Here is a 12,181-nt window from a genome sequence, read left to right as displayed (position 1 = left end):
TTTACCATTTTATCATTTCACAGTGGCGGCTGCACATTTGTTGCTTCAGTAGGGACCTTTTCGACTTAATGCTGCCATCATGTCACAATTATTTGAAACCAACAATACTTTACAAAAAAGGCAACACAGTATGAATTCATCAAAAGATAGACCACATGTGAAACAAAGGGCAGCCATTGAGCCTTTGGGGACAGTTTTTCATGTGGTTCTTTATTTAATAATAATAATAATAATAATAATAATAATAATAATAAGGCTACGGGTGAGAAATGTCATTTTCACTCCAAATTTTGTGAAAAGGCAACGAAATGCTGCATCTCTCACGGTAATTATCAATGCACCAGAATCGGATGTACTGTGGTTGCCCGATGTTCATGTACAGTTGCACATTTAAAAAATAAAATTATCGCGATATTCTCCTCCATATACTATTAACATTGTGTATAAATTCAACACAAGAAAAATGTTTTGTTTTTAAACAATTACTAATACAATTACTTGTTTGCTCATTTTTCTTTTTCAGTTTCTCAGTTTTAACAAATGGAGTGTTGGCACCCTCGTATAATAATGTTTTGAGAATGTAATGGACAATGAAAATTTAATTTCACTAAACCGAGTTTGGTTGATGCATACAGGATAAAACCAAGTGGCATAATTAAATATATTTTTTCTGACATGCAGTGTCAAGAATATGTAATGCTTTGATCACATCTTGAGCTAATGTTGTTGTGCTATCATGTTATTCCATTTTGTTCAGTTGCTTGTGTTATGTAGACAAGCATGCATTTATTTAATCAAGGTATTTGTTGTCACAACTATGTGTGGTGGAGGACCCAAGTGCAGGAGGCAAACGAGTCAGGGAGGCAGAGGTGCTCAAAAACGTGTAATTTAATCAAACAAAACAAAAGGGGCAAACAGGGTACTCACTAAGAAAAACAATAAAATCCAGAAGGGGAAAACGATTCAAGACAAGAGATGGCGGAACAATGGCAGCATGGACGTGGGGAAACAAGAACAATGAACCGAAAACAGGTGACTAAATACACACACTAATTGACATTAATTAGACACAGCTGGGCAAGACACAAGTGGCAGGGGGTGCTGATTGGTTGACACATGAGGAAGAGCAGGCAAACAGGTGGACATGACAAGGCTTAACAAGACTAGGGGAGACAAGGAAAGCAAAACATAAACATTATGACAAACTCAAAACTGGAACCCCGACAAAAACAAACCCAAACCCTGTCAGAATCAAAACGTGACATTTGTTAGGACCTGAGGTGTATGGTTTTGGTGGATGGACCCAAAGGTGGAGAAACCAGGCAGGGAGAAAGGCAGGACTGAGAATAACTTAATTTACTGGAACTAAGTAAGGGACTGGATGGAACGTGAGAAGGCCTAGCATCATGACTGGACTGAATGTGGACAGACTGGGCATGATGTGGACAGACTTGAGTTGAACATGGAGACTTGAGTTGAACGTGGAGACTTGAGTTGAATGTGGGGGAGAAACTTGACCAGATGTTGAGAAACTTGACCCAATAGCAAACGTAACTACAAAGCACTTTCAGGACAGGAACGGACAAGACAATGCTCCCTCGATGTGTGAACAAACCCCACTGACTAAATACAACACTAATGAGACACTAACAAGACACACCTGGGAAACACAGAAGGCAGAGGGCACTAATTAGGTCAACATACACTGGGAAGGGGAATGACACACAGGTGGACCTACTCAGACATAACGATACAGGGGAAACACACAAAAACAACAGACAAACACACTCACCAAAATGAAACAAAACCCAACCCAAACAAAACATGACAGTATTATTGTGAATTTAAAAAACAAACAAAACTTATGATAATGCTGCACCATAACTGGAGAAACCTTACAATTCCCACCTCTTTTCGAAGCTACTGAGACCAAGAGAAGTATAAAAACTATTTAAATTTTGTGAAGGGTTTTGTGGAAATGTATGCGCTGTTGTCACTACCTTTTATTACAGTCCACATACTTAATTATAGTTCATCTTGATTCTTTTGACTTGCTGAAGCCAATGCATCCCAACGCACATCTTCATCTCATTTGGTGATGGGTCACGTGGTTGGGAGCTGCCGATTAGTCTCATTACTCCGGGGCCTGAAGCCCGCACTAATGTCAAACCTCATTTGGCTCATCGCTCCCTCTTGAGCGTTGAAATCCTGCTTCTTTGCTTCATGTTTTTGACAGATTCATGTTGAACTGTCATGTCCAGTCTAGTTGAGTCCGGTTGTCTTTGAATGCTTCACACCACATTTTGATCAGTGATGTCATCATGAGTTATTTTAGTGGTCTGATCTTGTCCAAAGACTGCACAGAATTCATCACACATCTTGAAAAGGATAATGCTTTGAAGAATTGACATATTAATTGTTTGTATGTCGTTGGGCTTCTGGGGTGGCTGCCCATCCATATACTGTACTGTGAACATAAAAAAAAAAAAAAAAAAAAAAAAGGAAATCTTTAGTAACCTATTTCTGAAAATGTGTACATGAGCAAGCTGTTCACAATTTTGGCAAATTTACATAACTATTCGCACACTGAGGTCCCATTTCCGTGCACTGCGCTAGTACAAAGCGTAGTCTAAATGCACATGTATGGAGTTTTATTTCTTTTGGTACTTTTGTAAATACACAAAGTTGGTTCGTTAATGGACAATGTTGGAAATGTTTGCGCCGTTGTGGGAGTGAACACAGCTGACTTACTTCCCGTCTAATGGAAGAGGCTCCTGTCATTCCCTTTAAATTCAGAGAGAGGTCTACATCAGGGGTGTCCAAACTTTTTCATTTGAGGGTCACGTACAGAACATCAGAAGGACGCAAGGGCCACATAATGTTATGAAGAGAAATTGTGTTTAGTCCTAAAAATTGTACAAATAAAGTACTTGTGCTTTGACATATTTAGAAAATATAAACCAATTTATTTGTAATATGGCAGTAGGGTTAACCCTTGTGCCTTGGAATCAGTGACACGCTCTAAGAATAAATTTTAGCCAAATAAGTAATTCTACTTTGAGGTGTGATAACTAAGTCAATTTTTAACATTTTTTTTTATTTCAACCACTCAAAATGTTCATTGGCATCAGAACTATCCATACATATGAAGTTTTTTTTTTTTTTTTATGTATTCCCCCCTCTTAGGACAATACAAGCCCAAAGAATGGACTATGAAGAAAACGAACTGTGCTGTATACATGTATAAAAAATAAATACAAAATTAATACTTCATATGACATAATTAGAGCTTCGAATAAGGCAATAAGTTATAACAACAATTTTTTCAATGCATGCCAAATTTTTTGACAATGGCAATTTAATGCAAAACACCCTGGAAAAGTAAATTTTAGCCAAATAAGTAATTCTACTTTGAGGTGTGATAACTAAGTCATTTTTTAATATTTTTTTTTCTTTCAACCACCCAAAATGTTCATTGGCATCAAAACTATGCATAAATATAGTATATTTATTTATTATTATTATTTCCCCCCGCCATAGGACAACAGAAGCCAAATAATAGATTATGAAGAAAATTAACTGTGTTGTATATATGTATAATAAATAAATAAATTTGAATCTTTCATATGACATAGTTAGAGCATCAGGCAACACGGTAGCTTTGATAGAAAACTTTGGGGAAAAAAGTACTTTTTGTGGGGCTCCGGAGCGGCACCGGGACCCCTCCGTGACTTTAGCCGCAAATTGTGTTTGTTTTTCGGATACAGGAAGGCCCGATTTACACCCCCGTATCCGGCGTCGCACTTCAACGAGCCACGTATCTCTTGTGCTCACGGTTCCAGATATGTGTCAGATATGTGTAATTTTCCCCGTAGGACGTACGGTTCCGGACAAATAACGGAAAGAAAAAGCTCCATTACACCGATCCGTCCGTTTACTTTACCCGGAAATCGTGCGTGTTTTTCGGACAAATTTACATCGCCTGTATCCAATTGTATCCGGCGAACGGAAGTCAACACAGCGACGAGCTACATACCGTTCGGAAGCTACACGTCCCCCGCGGCATTCCAGGACGTGCTCATATGTTCGTTTATGTTTATTTTGTAGAAGTACTTACTTGCCAACTTGCATTTGCAGCTTATTGTGTCTCCGATCGCCGTTCTTTTCTTTCTTTTCCTGAGATCCACGAAGCTCATGTCTCGTGCACGTTAGCCTCTTAGCACGTTAGCACGTTGTTGTGAATACAAACTAGCCGAATAAAAATCGAAGCTTAGCACTTTCACACGTAGAAATGCAACGGCCAGATAAGATAACCGACGAGGAATTCATCTCGACAACCGTTACATGTTACACTTCATAAGTTGCAAAAAAACCCGTTTTTTTTGTTTTGTCTTATCCCTAATGGTTATTGTTTCCACCGATCCATGCTCCTTGCCATGTTTTGAAGAATGCACGAAGGGAAATACGTCACCTCCACGTTGCACGCACGTTTGGCCACAATGGCACGCCTGCCCCCTGCAGCCTTGGCGAGCAAATGTCAATGCTCGGCTGTTCAAAATGGATGATCGAACTGTGCATGCGTGTGGAATATGCACGCTATTAATTCTGAAGTTCTGAAGTGAAGAAAGAGAAAAAAATAAATAAATAACAGCCTTCACACACTGAGGAAAACCGCTGTATTGCAACGACTAACAGTGGCTCATTTTGGGGAATAAAAACGACAACGAGCATTGCCATTCGACCCCTCCCACTAGGGAACGTGCTTCCCACGTCCATGCAGACAAAAAAACAGCATATCCCAACACGAAACATAAGTCAATAGCTCGCAATACCTTTTTCTGCACAAAAATATAAGTGGCGCGCGTGTACGCGCATCCACGAACACGCACGCGCGCCCACTAACGTGCACGCGCATCCACTAACATCCTGTCGAATGCACAATCAGTAAAAAGCACGAAGAAATAAGTCTGTGTGGAATATGGTGTGCTGGAATCAGTGCGGCGTTTGCAAGGAAAATCATTAATTGGCCTCTACCGCCACCTGGTGGATTTGGGGTGCAAAATCTTTCTCATGCCCATGGCACCGTCGAGGAATGTCCATAGAAGGATTTCATGCAGAAATCACGGAAATTGCAATAAAATACATGCAGTGTCCAATCGGTCCAAAAATGTCACTTATAATGTACATTAATGTTACGCGGCTGGCTAAATCCGATTCCAGGGATATTATGATTGTTATCTCCCTCATGCAATGGCTGAGAAATGTTGGCACACTCGCATTTTGACGGTCCCCCAGTTTTCCAAAACCGTGGCTCATTTATTTTTTTTTTTTCCCCCCCCCCCCTGCACAATCAAAACCTAATTTACATAATTGGCTAAGCAAATTGCACGAGGGTTAAAAAGAATTTTTGTTTTTTTTTAATTTCGGTAACAATATTGTTTTTTGAATTTTAGTTTTAGTTTTTTTCATTAGTTTTAGTTAACTAAAACAACCTTTAATGGCACCTGTTTTTCGATACTTCCCTTCTTACTTTGACCATCTCCAAACATTTTTTTGTTTGTTTTATTTGAACTGAGTCAAATGCCATTTTTAGCACATGTCGCAGGCCACTGGAAAATGGATGGTGGGCCGCAAATGGCCCCTGGGCCGTAGTTTGGACACCACTGGTCTACATGGTGGAAGCAGAAACCTTGAGTTTCACCTTCCACGATTTGGCAACTAGCGTAGGAATTAAACTAGCCGGTGGTCATGTCAGGCAAGCACTATTAAAGGTGATATTCATCAGGCGTGAACATCACCTGCTCATAAGACTCAGGGGGTCTCCAAATCCCTACAAACCTCCCAAAAATACCACGCAAAAATTTGCTAGATTTGTTGTCCATTGCTTTTGAGGGAGAGAAAAATGGCGCTAGAGGTGTCTGGAAAATGTGCTAAATATAGCAACAAAGTTGTTCAGATGTTAATAATGAGTAGCCACTCGCTTTATCGCATACCCTAGCCATGACCCCATTCCTCATGGTAGCTGAAGCAGTATATGAGATGGAATATGAAAGAAAATTCAAATCATCTTAATATTTTCAGGGATCATAATTGTATGCCAGAGGAAGAATAATATAACCTTGCTCTGCAAGCTGAATTCTCGCGGTATTTGTGAGTTCACAAACCCCGGGTAATACATCTTGTACCGCTCCCACTGATAACCGCGCCGTTCCCGAACTGCTGGTGGTTTGGACCAATCACAGAGCAACATTTGTCTTTGGGGCGGGCCATGCAACTGTGACGAAACCAGGAAGCCAGCGCAGACGCCGGAGCTAACAAACAAACCTCACATGGACGAATGGACGCTACAATGAATTCTGTTCTTGCAGAATTACTCACCGTTTCCTTGTTGAATGTTGAACAGCTAGGGGCGCTTCGTGCATTTTTAGCAAAGATGTTCGTGCTTTTTTTCCCTGCTTCGACGAGAACAAAGACGACATCTGTGGCCGTGATTGGTTAAAACAAACGTGCACAATGCCGCATCGTCCAATCAGCTCGAAGTATTGTACAGAAAGTCCCGCCTTTCCTGAGCAAATCACCGTGGAGCAGTCCCAGATTGATATTGTGGAGAACTCCATTGAGCAAATCATAATATCAATCTGGCTATTGCCAGGTTAAGAACAATATTGTTTTTGAAAATATATTCAGAATATTTGGGGTACCTGGAATAGTGTTATAAATTCAACAGTCCTGTTGTTTTGGTAAAATGTCTACATTAACACAACACTCATTTTGGTGTCTACCATTAATATAAACACAACTAACGTCTCCCAGAGTTGCTCATTTGTTTTTAATTGACTACAATAAAACCACTAATTAGAAATTATGAAACTTTACACACTCTAACCTCTTTTTTCCAATGTAGATGAGAGGAAATAAGAGATCCTACTAATTGACTAATTAGTTCAGTCCCTATTGTACTGAGGCTGTCACATGACCTGACCACACCCACCTGCTACAGCTTGCGGAAGGTAATCAACAGCTGATATGCAATATTGATTTTTACACATGAGAATTGAAGTCTCCGAATTCTTAAATCAAGCCCGTGGAGCTCTTGAATCAGTGGTGAGATCATGCACACACACCTACAAACACACAAACTCATTAAAAATTCCACTTCCATGATCAGCTCTGTGGACTTGAATTGAGCGGCCTTATTTTTGATCACATTTATTCCCTGCTTTGAGCTTGATTAGGCAGGACCTTGGTTGGAAGAGGGCATTTGCATCAGCTGTTGTTCGGCACTGCAGCAGGCTGCGTTGCACCTGCGGAACACAGCAAAACAAACAAACAAAAAGAAAAAAGTGCAAGGTTGCTATTAGAAACTTAAGCATGCACACTAAGTAAAACACTGTGGGACAATTCACAGTATTTTGTTTTTCATTAGTTAAATACTGTATTCACAAAATGTTTTGTTCTCATTTGAAAAATAAGCCTTCACTCAAATGTTATTGCGTTTTAAACCAAATATCTCTTCTTATATACAATATGAATTCTGGGAGCAAATCTCTTACATTTCATCAAATTTATTGGGGGAATAATTTGAGATAAACATTCAACCTAATGCTATTGTGCATTCAAAAAAAGCATCTGGTAAAAAAAAAAAGACATGAAATGTTGAGAGACAAAGTAATATTCATTTATTTTCTCTGGAGTGCAGCAATGCGGGGAAGTTCATTCTCCAGCTTTATAATAATAATTGTACAGTAAGAATGAGAATATGAACTTTGATGTGTCTTTCAAGTTAATAACTTGAGGTAATGCATATATACACATCTGGAAAGAAAGAGATTGCAAAATCATCAGTTTCTTTGAATTTACATTTTATACGGTATGGACAGCATGTTTGTGTAAAATTGACATTTTATTTTTTTACTATAAAGAAATAACATAACTCTCAACTTCCAAACACAAATATATTTAGAGCATTTCTTTTGCAAAGGCAGTGCAGGAAAATAATGGAGGCCACACAAAATATTTGGGGCCAATTTTCACTGATGGGTGTACTTTTTTTTTTTTTTAAAGAGCTCAGAATTGTTCATTCGGTAGTCTTACCGATTCAACGTCTTATCATCATTGCTCTTTTTTTTTTGTGTGCGTGCGTTTGCGTGCGTGCGTGCGTGTGCGTGCAAATACGTATAAATTTATACTCATGAATTCACCTAAAACCTTATAAATATCCCATTACCCTTTGCCTTAACCAGGTACTTCAGAATCTTGCCAGAGTCGTGAGGTTCAAATGGTCAGGAGACCAGAGAAAAGGTCAGAAAAAATAAAGAGAAAAGAAAGATAAGTCAAAGTGAAATCCAGCACCGACCAAACACTTCCTGCCTTCCCTATGGTTACAAAATCAAAGTCTTATGCCAACCCCGGAAGCCTCTAAATTCCAACAAATTAGCGAGATCTCAAGAGACCAGAGGAAAAACTAAAGAGAGGAAGGAGGGAAGGATCGATGAGGCAGAGTGAGATCCATAGAAGCCAGTACATCCAATCCATCAAAGTGAAATCCAGCACCAACCAAACCCCTCCTGCGTGGTTACAAAACCAGAGTCTTATGCCAACCCCAGAAACCTCAAACTTCCAATAAATTGAGATCTCAAGTGACCAGAGGAAAAACTAAAGAGAGGAAGGAGGGAAGGATAGATAAAGCAAAGTGAGATCCACAGACACCAGCACCCACTGATTCAAGGGGCTGTGGGAGGGAGCACCCCCCCGAAATCCCCAGGCCGCGGCAGCACCAAGGCCACCCCCAAGCCACCCGAGCGGACACCGGTCGGTGAGCCGACCCAGACGCCCGGAACACCCCCGCCCCAGCCCCGGCCCACACCCCCGAGCCCAAGGCCGCAGAACGAGGCCCGGCGGGCCCCCACAGCGCCCCACCGGTCCCCAGCCCCCATCCCCCCACGACCCAGGCCCCTCCACCCCCGACCCCCAAACCCCCGAACACACCCCGACCCCCTGGAGCTTGACCGCGAATTTGCTCTGGAAATGTATTAAAGGTGAGAGAAAAAGAAGAAGAAGACTGTAGGTGGGTTTTTGTGACCTCCTTCAATCCGTAAGGCGCAACTTGACCCACATGTACGGTTGTGTCATTCACAGATGCTCAAAACTGGACACGTGTCAGAGTCAAAGAGGTCAAGCTGCTCTTGTGCGACCGGGAAATAATACAGGGCCTATTTCGATGCACATGAACATTTTTAAAACAAAAGTCCAGCAGTGGTTTGAATACCAAAGAAGTGTTTGTGTGAATAGCATACACAAATGCTCATCTCTTGCTCTCTCTGCACCTTTGGCTTCCTCTTCACGCTCGTCTTTAACATTCAGACGTGACTGAGATGTCCTGAAGGGGCAAATTTTATGTTATCTCCTGCGTGAACTCTCGAGGATAAGATCAGTCGCTAAAAATAACTATGCTACGCCAAGCTACGAATAAAAATCTTCTCTCTTGGCTGCACACTCCGAACATGGCTCCCTGTGACCTACCAAAAGATTTAAGTGCATGTGCTCAATATCATATTCAGAGGTCCTCTTTGAAAAATGTATATAATATGAGTGCATGGCTGCAGAGGTTGAAGGGGATTCTCTTGGTGTCCAGACCATATGCTGCACTCAAATTGGTCTGCAAGGTTGTCATCCCAAAAGGAAGCCTCTTCTGAAGATGGAACCATCGGAACATGGATTACTGGAACCATGTCTTGTGGGCTGATGGAAACCAAGATAAGCTTATTTGGTTCAGATGATGTCAAGTGTGTGCCAGTGGCGAGCGGTGACCTTTTCGAGTGGGCATGCTGGACTGAGAAAAATGCCAGCGCCCGGAAGGGTGCGAGCTGACACAGTTGGGGGTATTTTTATTGTTAATTTTAATATTACATATTATTTAAATATTTAATACCACTGTGTAGGTATACAATTAAAGGCCCAGTCTGCCGGTTTCACTCTGGAAAAGGCACTTTTTAAATACAGGATTTAAACAAACAAACTACTTCTCAATTTACAGATCAGGTCTTCTCTTCATTTTTGTTGGTGATTTTTTTTCCTAAACCCCCACCCCCCCAGCCTGTATTTTGCCATTTTGTGTTTGTTTTGTAAACAGCAGGACGTTTCTGTGGAAAGACAGTGTTTACACCCCTCCAGCCATTCGCAGAGCGGGGGGTGGGGTGTCGCAAACGGGGCCGGGCAAATTAGTCGGCTGCGTGAGTGAGTGAGTGAGTGAGTGAGTGAGTGAGTGAGTGAGTAATTAAAAAAAAAAAAAAAAAAACGTTCCACAGAAATGTTCCGCTGTTTACGAAACAGACACAAAATGGCAAAATACAGGCTGGGAGGAGTGGGGGTGGGGGGGGTTAGGACAAAATCACCACCAGAAATGAAGACAAGCCCTGATCTGTAAATTGAGAAGTAGTTTGTTTGTTTAAATCCTTTATTTAAAAAGTGTCTTTTCCAGAGTGAAACCGGCAGACTGGGCCTTTAAAGGCGAAATATTCAGGACTGACCCAGGTTGATGCGCACACACACTTGAATTAATATTTTAACAAACTGTGTGTTGTGTGTTCTGGGGTTGCCGTTGAGCTATGTTGAGCTCTGTTATGTCGGACTGTTACTGAACGCAACACAGGTCTCGGCTGAAGGAGGAGACGTGCGGTTGAGTAGCGTTGTGGTGCTCTTTCCTGCTCGCAACGAGAGCGGTTGTACTCTGTGCTTTGTCGTTGGCCACTGCCAAAAAGTGGCGTGTTGATGAAAGAAATAAACAGGTGACACCTCCCAACATTTGCTGATGGCGTTTGTACAAATCTTTACAAACTCAGCGGAGCCACAAGTGATTTCAACCAACCTCACCTCACCTCACCTCTGGAAAGCCAGAGAGCCATTTCTGTTTCTCGTACGTCCTCGCTTCAAAGTGACGGAGGAAATTCTTCCCTGTTTTCGTGATGACTACTTCAGCAGTAGAACGACCACTCGAATTATTCTTTTCCTCAAAAGTTCTCCGGGAAAAGCGTACTCATTGGGATTCGGCGATGAACTTGAACTGAACCAGTGACTGTTTACTGCAGAACAAGCCAAGTAAGCCAGTTATGCGCATGCGCGTTGTCAGCCATGTAGCTTGACTGTCAGCTTTTTTGCCATTCAAAAGACTCGTACAGAAACAATGTTCACGGAACTAACACAATTGATTTCTCATTGTGTATGCGCGAAACAAACTGTAGACTTCTCCGCTCCCTGCGAGGAAAACAGGACAAAATATACAGGAATTTAAGATCAAAACAGTATAACTATGGTATTGTATTTTAGAGGACACAGACAGAAATATTTTCAATTATTTTATTTTGAAAATCTCGGGTATGCACCGCATTAATAGCTTATTAGGACCGCTCGCCATTGGTGTGTGCGAGGAGTACAAAGAAAAGTGTTTCTTGCCTATAGTCAAGCGTAAAATGGTGATGGAAAATAATGGTGGTCACACAAAATACTAACATTTTCACTAAAGGGTATAATCCCTTTTGATGCCAGTGGTTTTGACATGAATAGCTGTTGGTTGAGTTATTTTTAGGGGAGAGTAAATGTACACTATTATACAAACTGCACACTGACTGCTGTACATTGTAGAAAAGTCATTTCGTCATTTTTGTACTATGAGTAGACATTTACAAAAACATCAGGTGTTGTTGTGCTTGTGAAATTCTTTTGTTTGTATTTGTTGCTCAACAACGAGTACATCAGGTTTATTAAATATTTTGTATTCATGTGTACTGTAAACAATTTCATGTAACTATAAAAATGGCCATCGAGCTGAAAAGCTAAAAGTCTTGCAATTGTTTGCAATTGGAAAGTGAGAGGAGTGTTATCAACAACTGCACTGCACAAGCCAAGTCATCACACTGGCCCACTGGTCAGAACCTTGCTTGTTTTTAATTGACTGAGGACTCCTCAGGCTGGATTTGTGCACAGCTGAGAGCAAATGAGTAGTAAACACAACAGAGCGTGAGATGGCTTTTCTGTCCCAGTGTGCATCACCAGAGCAAAACAGTACAACGAGCAACTAGATGACTGTACTAATAATATGTATTTTTATTTTAGAGCTTCAGATAATGGATGTATGATAGGTGTTTCTTTTCTATTTTATTTCTTCAAATAGTCAAAGCGGCAC

General features: G+C 41.0%; 1 protein-coding gene and 1 long non-coding RNA gene across 2 annotated transcripts in view; one reads left to right on the top strand and one right to left on the bottom strand.

The window, feature by feature from the left end:
• Positions 1-12,181, top strand: part of syt6a (synaptotagmin VIa) — a 94,761-nt gene that overhangs the window by 3,035 nt on the left and 79,545 nt on the right. The window lies entirely within an intron of this gene.
• On the bottom strand, positions 1,986-11,091 carry LOC144014324 (uncharacterized). Its single transcript, XR_013282447.1, has 3 exons — positions 10,878-11,091; positions 6,992-7,304; positions 1,986-2,467 (listed from the first exon to the last, which is right to left on the bottom strand). It is a non-coding gene; the product is annotated as an uncharacterized LOC144014324 (long non-coding RNA).

The sequence above is a fragment of the Festucalex cinctus genome, chromosome 2 (assembly GCF_051991245.1).
Source record: "Festucalex cinctus isolate MCC-2025b chromosome 2, RoL_Fcin_1.0, whole genome shotgun sequence".
Classification (NCBI taxonomy): domain Eukaryota; kingdom Metazoa; phylum Chordata; class Actinopteri; order Syngnathiformes; family Syngnathidae; genus Festucalex; species Festucalex cinctus.
The sequence above is the reverse complement of the archived record's forward strand: the minus strand, read 5'-3'. Positions and strand labels throughout refer to the sequence as shown.